The sequence below is a fragment of the Bremia lactucae genome, linkage group LG6 (assembly GCF_004359215.1).
Source record: "Bremia lactucae strain SF5 linkage group LG6, whole genome shotgun sequence".
Classification (NCBI taxonomy): domain Eukaryota; phylum Oomycota; class Peronosporomycetes; order Peronosporales; family Peronosporaceae; genus Bremia; species Bremia lactucae.
The window spans coordinates 3,587,896-3,597,357 of NC_090615.1; positions in this window are offsets into that span (position 1 = coordinate 3,587,896).

Genomic DNA, 9,462 nt, shown 5'->3' on the forward strand with positions numbered 1-9,462 from the left:
ATACGCTTGTAAATGTTGTAACCGGTAACATTGAGGAGAAGTGAGCCTTGCGGCAATCCCTTCGTTACATGCTCTTCTGAAGCTAGACGAAATGTCTATTGATGGGTGCGGTCGAGCCTTTAAGGCTGGTGACTTATCTAAAGATGGTGGATTATTACATACCACATCTTGGAATTCCTTAATCAAGGAATAGAAAGGATCCGTAGGAACTTTAAGGATCGATGACCCATTTCGCGCACTAAGGGCAGCTTTTGTGTCATCCAGGACAGCTTCGTCTAGAAGTGACGATGAGTTTAACTCAACCATAGGTCGAATGACCACCATCTGTTTCACCTCCGGATAGAGGTGTTTGTCATGAAATTGACTTGGTTCCGAGAACCAAATACTGTTTCACAAGACAATGGCCTTTACCAAAGGAGCAGTGTGACGTCATTGACAATTTCTTCCGTGCTAAGCACGAGGCTGGAATGGTACGAGAGAGCAAATCTCCTCATAAGACACCGACATTTTGTGTCAAAAAGCCAAATGGTAAATGGCGCATTGTACATGCTTTTGATAAGTTTAATGCTGTCACTATACTAGCACAAACCCCCATTCCTAGAAAGGATGTTCTTCAGAATAATATGGTGGAATGTACAATGTACAGTGCATGGACTTAGTCGATGGTACTACCAATTGCTCGTGCGAGCTAGCGATATTCCGCTTACAGCGGTGAGCACCCCAAGCGGCATGATATGGGAGTGGCTGGTTATGCCACAAGGGCTTTCCAACGCCCCGGCAACATTTTATCTTCCAGTGACGCAACTGTTTCGCCCTCATCGAGGTTATGCACAGACTTATTTCGATGACATTTTTGTCCATAGTCGTGCAGAGCAGGCTCGGTCGGATATGGACAACCATTTAGACTATTTGCGAGCAGTGCTCGAGTCCATGCGCACCAACAAATTGTATGCCAATGCATCTAAATGCATTTTTTGGCGCAGACGATATATATTTTTTGGATGCTTCATTGGAAAGCGAGGCCTTAGCGCGGATCCCGCTAAGTTAAAAGCCATAGTAGATTGGCCGGTTCCTAAAACCAAAAGGATTTGCGTAAGTGGTTGGGTCTCGCCAATTGTTTACACAAATATAGCGAAAATTACGCTGATATGGCTAGGCCATTATCTAATCTCCTTAAGAAGGATACAGAATGGTGCTGGACTAGCACCGAAAAAAAATGCTTTTCAAGCAGTTAAGGATAGTCTTATCCATGCCCCGATTCTGGCACTGCCAAATCCAAATTGGCCTCTCAGTGTCGTCTGTGACGCATCAGATTTTGCCATTGGCAGTGCTCTGTTACAAACAGATGTTGATGGGCATGAACGTGTTATTGCGTTCGAGTCTAGACAGCTTAAAGCTGCGGAAAAGAACTACCAGCTCATGACAAAAAGTTACTTGCTATGAAGTATGCTCTCGTCAAATTCAGAGTTCATCTGCTCGGCTCTAAGCCTTTTCAAGCGTCATTACGCACGGCGACTAAGTCGCCCCATATCTCACAGAGAATGGCCCGATGGCTTTCTTTTTTCGCAGATGACAACTTCGAGGTGAAGTATAAGCCCGGCAAGCAGAATGCTTTGGCCGATGCGTTATCACGCAGGCCGGATATGAGCGTTCTCATTTAACGACTATCTCGTCGCCTATATTGAATTAATCCGTTCGGCTTACGCCAAGGATGAACAGTGTGTAGCTCTGCTACGAGCTTTAAAGAACTCGGATTCAGGTATTAAAGTGCCGGCACATTTGCGTGCAAGGATACATCAATTTTCTAACGATAACAACCTGTTGCTTTATTGCACAGACATCGCGGACCCTCTGCGTGTCGTTGTTCTTCATGATGAGGATTTGAAGTACCTAATCCTCTATGATGCACACGATACTGTCCTTGATGGTCATCTTGGTAGAGAAAAGACCTACGGCTCTATAAGCCAGAGTTATTGGTGGCCCAATCTTTATAAATGGGTCAGCACATATGTTCGCACATGCGAAACTTGCTAACGAATTAAACCCTCGGCGCATGCTGCTGCGCCACTGGCGAGTCTTCCCGTCCCCATAGGTTGCTTGGAGTCCATTACTATGGATTTTGCTCTCGGTTAACCGAAAGATTCAGCCGGTAATTCTGGTATAGTGGTCTTTGTTGACCGATTGAGCAATATGGCTCACTTAGCGGCTGTGCCGGGTTCCATTGATGGAGAGGGTACAGCTAAGCTGTTTATCGATCGCGTGTTTCGACAACATGGTTTGCCAGTGGCAATTGTCTCTGATCATGACCCCCGTTTCACGGATAAATAATGGAAATCAATTTTCCGAGTGCTTGGAACCAGATTGGATATGTCCACTGCGGACCATCTGCAGACCGATGGTCATGCTGAACGTGTCAATCCCGTCATTTAAAGCGTTTTACGCAGCGTGTGTGCTCAGACACCAAAGCACTGGAGCTCAATGCTCCCAGTTGTGGCGTTTGCGTTTAATAACGATGTCCATGCCTCTACAGGCTATACTCCGTTCTATGTAAACGGTCTTACCCACCCACGCGTTCCATTAACGACACCACTGCGTGGTTCAGGGCTTGCTGATATCAGCCCTGTTACCGTTCAGCAGATGCCAAAGGCAGAAGCTGTATTAATTATTATATGGTCGGAGACCGAGTTTCACTAAACGCTTAAAATGTACCTACCAGCTTGGTTTCCGCGGTCTTCAAGACCAAACTGCGCCCGCGCTTTATTGGACCATTTATGGTCGTGGCCAAGTAGGGCCTAGTTTATACGCTAAACCTTCCTAGCAAGCTGCGTACACACCCAGTGTTTTACGTTGGCTTGCTTAAGCCATATCGGGACCCTTCTCACGTGGACTTGAAGGCACTTGCGCCGAGACAGGCGGTCGTGCCGCAGATTGCTGCCTCCTCACCAGGATATCCAACTGGCCCTCAAAACGAGGATCCTGACGCTCCAGCGTCAAAAGACGGCCCCGAGCCGCCTCAAACAGCTCTCAGCTGGAGCAAGGACCTCACGAAAGAGTTGCACCTCGTGCCGTAGAGCATCAAATGCTTCCATTGAAATTTCGGCCCCCTTTCGCGCTGCTTGATCGCGGGGAAACCTTCAGTTTCATGTGGAGAGACTTTTAAAGCGACGTCGTCGTAAGGCTCAATACCTGTATCTGGTGAAGTGGCTAGAGTAACCCTCTTCTGAAAACTCTTGGGAGTTCGAGGTACCGCTTCAACAAGATTGCCCGTACGTCGTTGACGTTTTTGAGCGCCAAGCCGAAGCCCCACAGGCTTGATTACGTAATCGCGTCAGATACTGGCTTCGCGTCATTACCTTTGGCGTAAGGAACTGCTCTTGGAGAGCGTCGCGGGCAGCGATCACCTCCGGCGTCCTCATCGGGTCATCAGAGATCCAGATTGCCAAGCTATGACCCGCTATCTATTTGAGACGCTTGTCCGCAATAAGCGGAGTGAATCTATATTCACTATGAGCTTTAGCTTTCGCTATCTCGGCAGCTTGACGATGAGCTCTTTCCGCGGTGAGGATTATCTGCTCTTGCTCTTCATCGAGCGGATTGGTAATGATGTTGGACTCAGGGTCCCGTGTCCTGCTCAATGCAGTTAAGACATCAGCGGCACCACGTTCTGGAAACGGATTTGGAGCCCGCCGACGTTCATCCGGAGAAGAAGGCGTGAAAGAACGACCCTCTTTCTCCTCCTCCTCTGATGGAGAGTAACTTTCAAAGTCCACCATTCCTTCATCGTCGAAGAAGGTACTAAGAGTCTGTGACTCACGCTTGATTGTCATGAGTCAAAATAATGATAAATACAACCGAACGATTAGCTGTTCAAGCTCCAACCTCAAACAGGAAATGAAGCGAATGTTATCACTCGTTGTCAACAGTCTGATGGGGGAGGGTGTAATGGGACACACATCGGTTGGAGAACCGTTGTTGTGTTACATTTACTTTATGGGTAAAATACTCTTTACCTAATTTCAAAATAGTTCGTTACATAAATCCCATTTATTATGGGTAACAAATTTGGTCGCCGCCAGGTATAAATCTAGCGGCCAAAATCTATTTTATTATCTGAAGTAAGGTTTACATATTTAAATCATTAAATAAAGTGCAGTTCTTCTTGACCTTAAAACGTTAAGTGCCTTCCTAAGGCTTGCACCTTGATCTGTAAGAAATAGAAGACTTTCTAAGGTATATCCTCTTGGGCACTAGTTGCCACTTGGTTCTACGAACCCCTGAATCCCTTGAACTAGGATATTTTAAATTTTAATAGCTTGTACGACTCTCTGAGTTGCTAAACCCATTACTTTAATAGAACTAAGTGACTCTCTGAGTCTGAAAGTCTTCCTCTGACTTTAGGAGCGAGGTAGCTCCGCTACACTTTAGGTACACGACATGCAGAAGGAAGTTGACAAGAAATCTTAAGAGCTAAAAGTCAATACAAAACATAATTAGTTTAGGGAAAAAGTAAAACGGTTTAAGTCCCTACGTGTTGATATCGTCTTATAATTGACTTGTTTTAGTAATCTAAACATATTACGCTCACCCTCCATTAGCGCGTCTTGCAGAGATAGGCGAGGTTAGTTCAACAACTTTAATCCGCCAATGAACGGGATTGTCGCAATACCGGAATATTGGAAATTGTAACGGGGCACTGCCGACTTGTACTGCTTCTGTAACGGGCTAAAGCTGCCCTAATGTTACCAGTCCCCGTAAAATACACCAAGTGTACTTAACGGGATGGTCAATTACTTAAATAAAGTAATTTAGACCCAGCACTCGGGTGTGGTTCACATTTTTGACCAACCCTTGAGTATGTGATGCACAAAGGTGCATTCACATTACGAGGAATGATGCCTAGCGTCATCCGTTGCGCGAAGTATCTAGAAAGATACGCTTGCAATACATATTAAGTGTTATCTATAGAGATGACATTTTGATTGGTAGAAATAGTTATTTATAAATAATGCGATCAAATATAAATCAGTCTGAAAACTACTTCCTCCTTGGTAAGTGCGCACGAGGAGCCGGATAACCGCTCCCGTGACGACACCTCACTAGAATACTTAGCGCGTTGGGTGAGGTGAGGTCGCTGAGGCGCCACCAAAACTACCTCACTGCACGCAAGAGAAGCTGGTTTAACCGCTTTCTCGCTGTGCTAGGGTGTGTGCTTAAGCAGAGCGTGACCGCATTACGACGTGCCACCTACACTTGGTAGCACTTGAAATCCTTCCCCACGACCCGTATCTCTGCGTGTGTATGTGAGGATGAGCCTCCACATTGATTGGGCTCACTTTCCCCACCTCTCCGAACATCATCGGGAGGTGGCAGGGCATATGGCGCAGGGACTTGTTGAACAAGCCCTGGCCAGGCTCCTGGGTAGTCCTCCTGAACAACATGTTGCTCAATTGGAGCAGTTTGAGCCATTTGTGCTCGGAAATCGGAGAGCCGCGTCGGAGGCTCAGAGCCATGCTGCGGCGGAGTACGCACTCAGACTCAGGATGATCTTAGGCATGAGCTGGCTCGGAGCGAGGCTCTCAACAGGACTGTTGAGATGCTGTCTGCCCGGCCGCATCAGCCGAGGCCCATTCGGATGGACCCGCCCAAGTTCGATGGAACTGCAGCGGGCACGATTGTCCACTGGCTTTTAGCCGTGGAGCAATGCGGTGTCGCGCAGATCATCGAGGACGACAGCCGGATGGTGTCGTACGCCATCCCGCATCTGCGCGGTAAGACCTCAGAGTGGGTTTACTTGGTGCTTATGGCGGAGAGAAGGGCATTACCTACATGGGCGATCTTTAAGGAAAAGATTCGCGCCATGTACCAGCCGCCGAACAACGAAGTGTTGCTTCAGGCGCGCTTCTTTGGAGCGCGTCAGGCGAAGCGATCTCTGCTAGAGTATATGCAAGAGATGCACTCGCTGTTGGCATCCATTAACGTAGGTCCGATTCCGGAGCACATTAAGGTGCCCACGTTTATGTACGGACTACGGCATGGCCCATCGGGACAAGCCCTTTTCAGAAAGGTGTCGTCGACGATGGAAGAGGCAACCCAAAGTGCCTTGGTTGAGGAGCAATCCTACAACAGTGCCTCGGCGACAGCTTGATATAAGCTGTCGGCCGAGAGGTCAGATGCCACTCCCATGGTGTCGCATCTGATGGTGTCTGTCACAAATGCGGCAAGCGCGGCCATATGATGGGTCGCTGCTATGCCAGGGTCCCAGCAAGAAGAACCCCTTTCTAAAGGGCTATGGCAAGAAACAGCGTGCGGGACGCATTAGTTCTGCATCGACCACTAAGGGGTCGGGAAATGCAGGAGTGCAGTAGGGGCGGGATACCCTACTGACGCGGACTCTAAAGCTACCCCTAAGTTCAGCGTTGTGGAACAAACGGGTGGCATAGTCCCTGAGGTCTTGAAATTGCGGACTCCAACCCTGCTGGTCTATAGCGCTCAAGTAAGAGGCCACGACCAGGTGATGACCCTCCTAGGGGATTCGAATGCATCACAAAATTTTGTGAGACTCGCGGCTCTAAGAAAGAGACCGGCGATGTTTGAGTCGCTTTGGCAGGATGTGCAAGCGAGAAGAGGCGACCGTTCGTTTAGCGAACGGCGTGCTCGTTACGTCTCAGGGAGTTCATGTAAAACTCGCCTTCAGCTTTCGTAGCTTCTCTTGTAAGGAGAAGCTCACAGTGCTAGGTATTGAGAGTTTGTATGACGTGATCCTATGCATGCCATGATTGGCAAAACACCAACTATGGAAAGACTGGCGTGCACCCACTGTTGCGACCTCTACGCAGGACACCAGAAAGGATGTGCTCCTGCGAGAGACGTATGCAACTGATGTCGTGTCGAACACTTGATATTTAATAAATTATCGAAAATTTATGTTGAGAGTGCGTTGACGGGATGTCAAACGTCTTGATATCTATCCAGCTCGTGGAGACTGGGGTAGTGAAAAGGACGATGACAAGTAGTCATGCATCCGAATGTCCTGCACAGAGCAGGTGGTAGTAGACTGCGAGCTGACAGGAAGTCAAGCGTCGCATGAACCGGCACAGTGGATAGAGCCTGGTGCGGCTGGAAGAGGTGCGTTAGCCAGGAGAGCAACGGCACCCGCTTCCGTCAAAGGTCGTCGTGTCTCGAAGAACGAGTCACCGAAAACTAGGACGATCAAAGGCAAGTCTAACGAGTGACCGTTGGATCAGTCGCTGATAAAGAGGACGAGCCTTTGAACGAGGTGTTCGAGGCCGTCAAAGACGAAATAGCGGAGGCATCCTCAGTTGAGGTGCTCCGGTAAGTCTTTAAATCTGCCGAGAAGATAGTAAATCTGCCGAAAAGATAGTTAATCTGCCGAGGAGATAGTAAATCTGCCGAGGAGATAGTAAATATCCCGGAGATGTCGTGGGATCTGTCCCGTGCCGATTTAAGGAAGGAAAGATCCACGAAATAGTCACACCAGTTCCAGAAGAGAACTTGGTGGACTGCTGCTCGTCGACCACAATGGACGAAAGCGTCGTAGAAACGGAAAAAATAAACGGTTCGCTGCTCAAGGCTGGAATGCATTGAGAGACAGTCCGCTCTATGAGGTTCTGTGGAAACATCGCGATGTTTTCCCAGAAGAAGTGCCGAGCCGCTTACCAGCAGATAGGGGCATCGGGCACGAGATAGACCTTGAACCTGGCACCAAGTAATCTGTGATCAGGCAATGGCCGTTGCCGAAAGAAAAAGTCAATTAAATCGATGAGTTCTTCGACAAGCGAGCCAAGGCGGGGCATCTGCGTGAGAGCAAATCGCATCACTGCAGCCCGACCTTTTGTGTGCGTAAAGCCACAGGGGGATGGCGCGTGGATCATGCTAACAATAAGCTGAACACGGCGACCATACCGGCGCAAACGCCAATCCCGCGGAAAGATGTCTTGTTGAACTCCATGGGAAAATCAACTATATTTTCCGCGTTGGATTTGAAGGATGGCTACTATCAAGGTACTCATGAAAGAGTCCGATGTAGCCAAAACGGCAGTAAGCACCCCAAGCGGGACGTTCGGGAGTGGTTTGTGATGCCCCAAAGTTTGAAAAACGCACCGGCGACATTCAACCGAGTGGTGGCTCGCGTGATGCGTCAGCACCGTGCCTACGCGCCCCTATACTTTGACGATGTATCCGTGTATAGTAGGGTCAAAGATGGGCTAAGCGCAATAGAGTTGCACAAGCTTCATTTAGACGATATGTTGTAGACTTTGAAGGACGCCCAATTGTACGTCAACTTTCAAAAGTGCGTCAATGTGGTCCCTGAGATACCTGTGCTGAGTTGCATCGTAGGTACAAATAGTGTACGAGCAGACCCAGACAAGTTAAAATTAGTAAGAGAATGGCCAATCCCACGGCATGTGTAGGATTTGAGCCAATTCCTAGGGCACCGCTCCATGAGACAAAGGTATCAGATCCTCGTCCAATGGAAAGGTTAATAGAACTTTTTTCCTACTCTAAAGCGTTCATTATTTTTGCGACCATTTCGGTCCGCATATTCTTTTTGCTTGTCCTGTGCGCTTGCCTTTGCGTCACGGACATTACGTGTGATGGCTAATCGCTCATCCACAAAGCATTGAGCCTCGCTCACGTTTTAGCATCAAACTCGCCTATGATAAAGCCAAGAGGTCGGTCATAAGGCGTAGTTTTTTTACCACTGCTAAACTGGCAGGGTCACTAGGACAAGTTTCAGTCTTTGAGTAGATACCCTCATGGGTCATCGTCATATTGACGAGACTATGTCCATCTTTCGCACCGAGCATAGTGAGGGGCCCTCTACCACTACGACTCGGGCTGCGCACAAACGAGACTGGCGTCCGAGAATGGCGCACTCCGTTAATATAAAACGGTGTTTCACCCGTGCTGGCGTGGACACTGTTATTTATAGCGAACTCCACAAAGGACAATTGCTTAGCCCACTCTTTAGGAGTTGCTATAGTGCGTAAGACATCCGCCACGACCCGATTGGCACGTTATGTTTGGCCATCGGTCTGGGAATGATCCGCGGTCGACATGTGGAGCTTGCTACCTAGCAGCTCGAACACATGTCACAAAAAAACCAGACGTAAAACGTGGATCCCGATCCGATACTATGAACTCGGGCATCCCGTGTAGTTGGTAAACATGATCCAGGAACAAGAGAGCTGCCTCCTTTCCTGTGATCGATGTCTTACATGATGCTAAATGCACCATCTTGCTCAGTCTGTCTACAAAGACGACTAGCCCTGTCCGACCCTTATAATCGGGCGGCATGCCAAACATGAAGTCCAGACTTACTGACTTCCAACAGTTGGTTGGAATCGGTAGCGGCTTCAGTGGCGCACTGCTGGACGGTGCAGGCTTAATGCGCTGACACTGTTCGCAAGAGCGAATATAGTTGGCCACCCATCTATATAG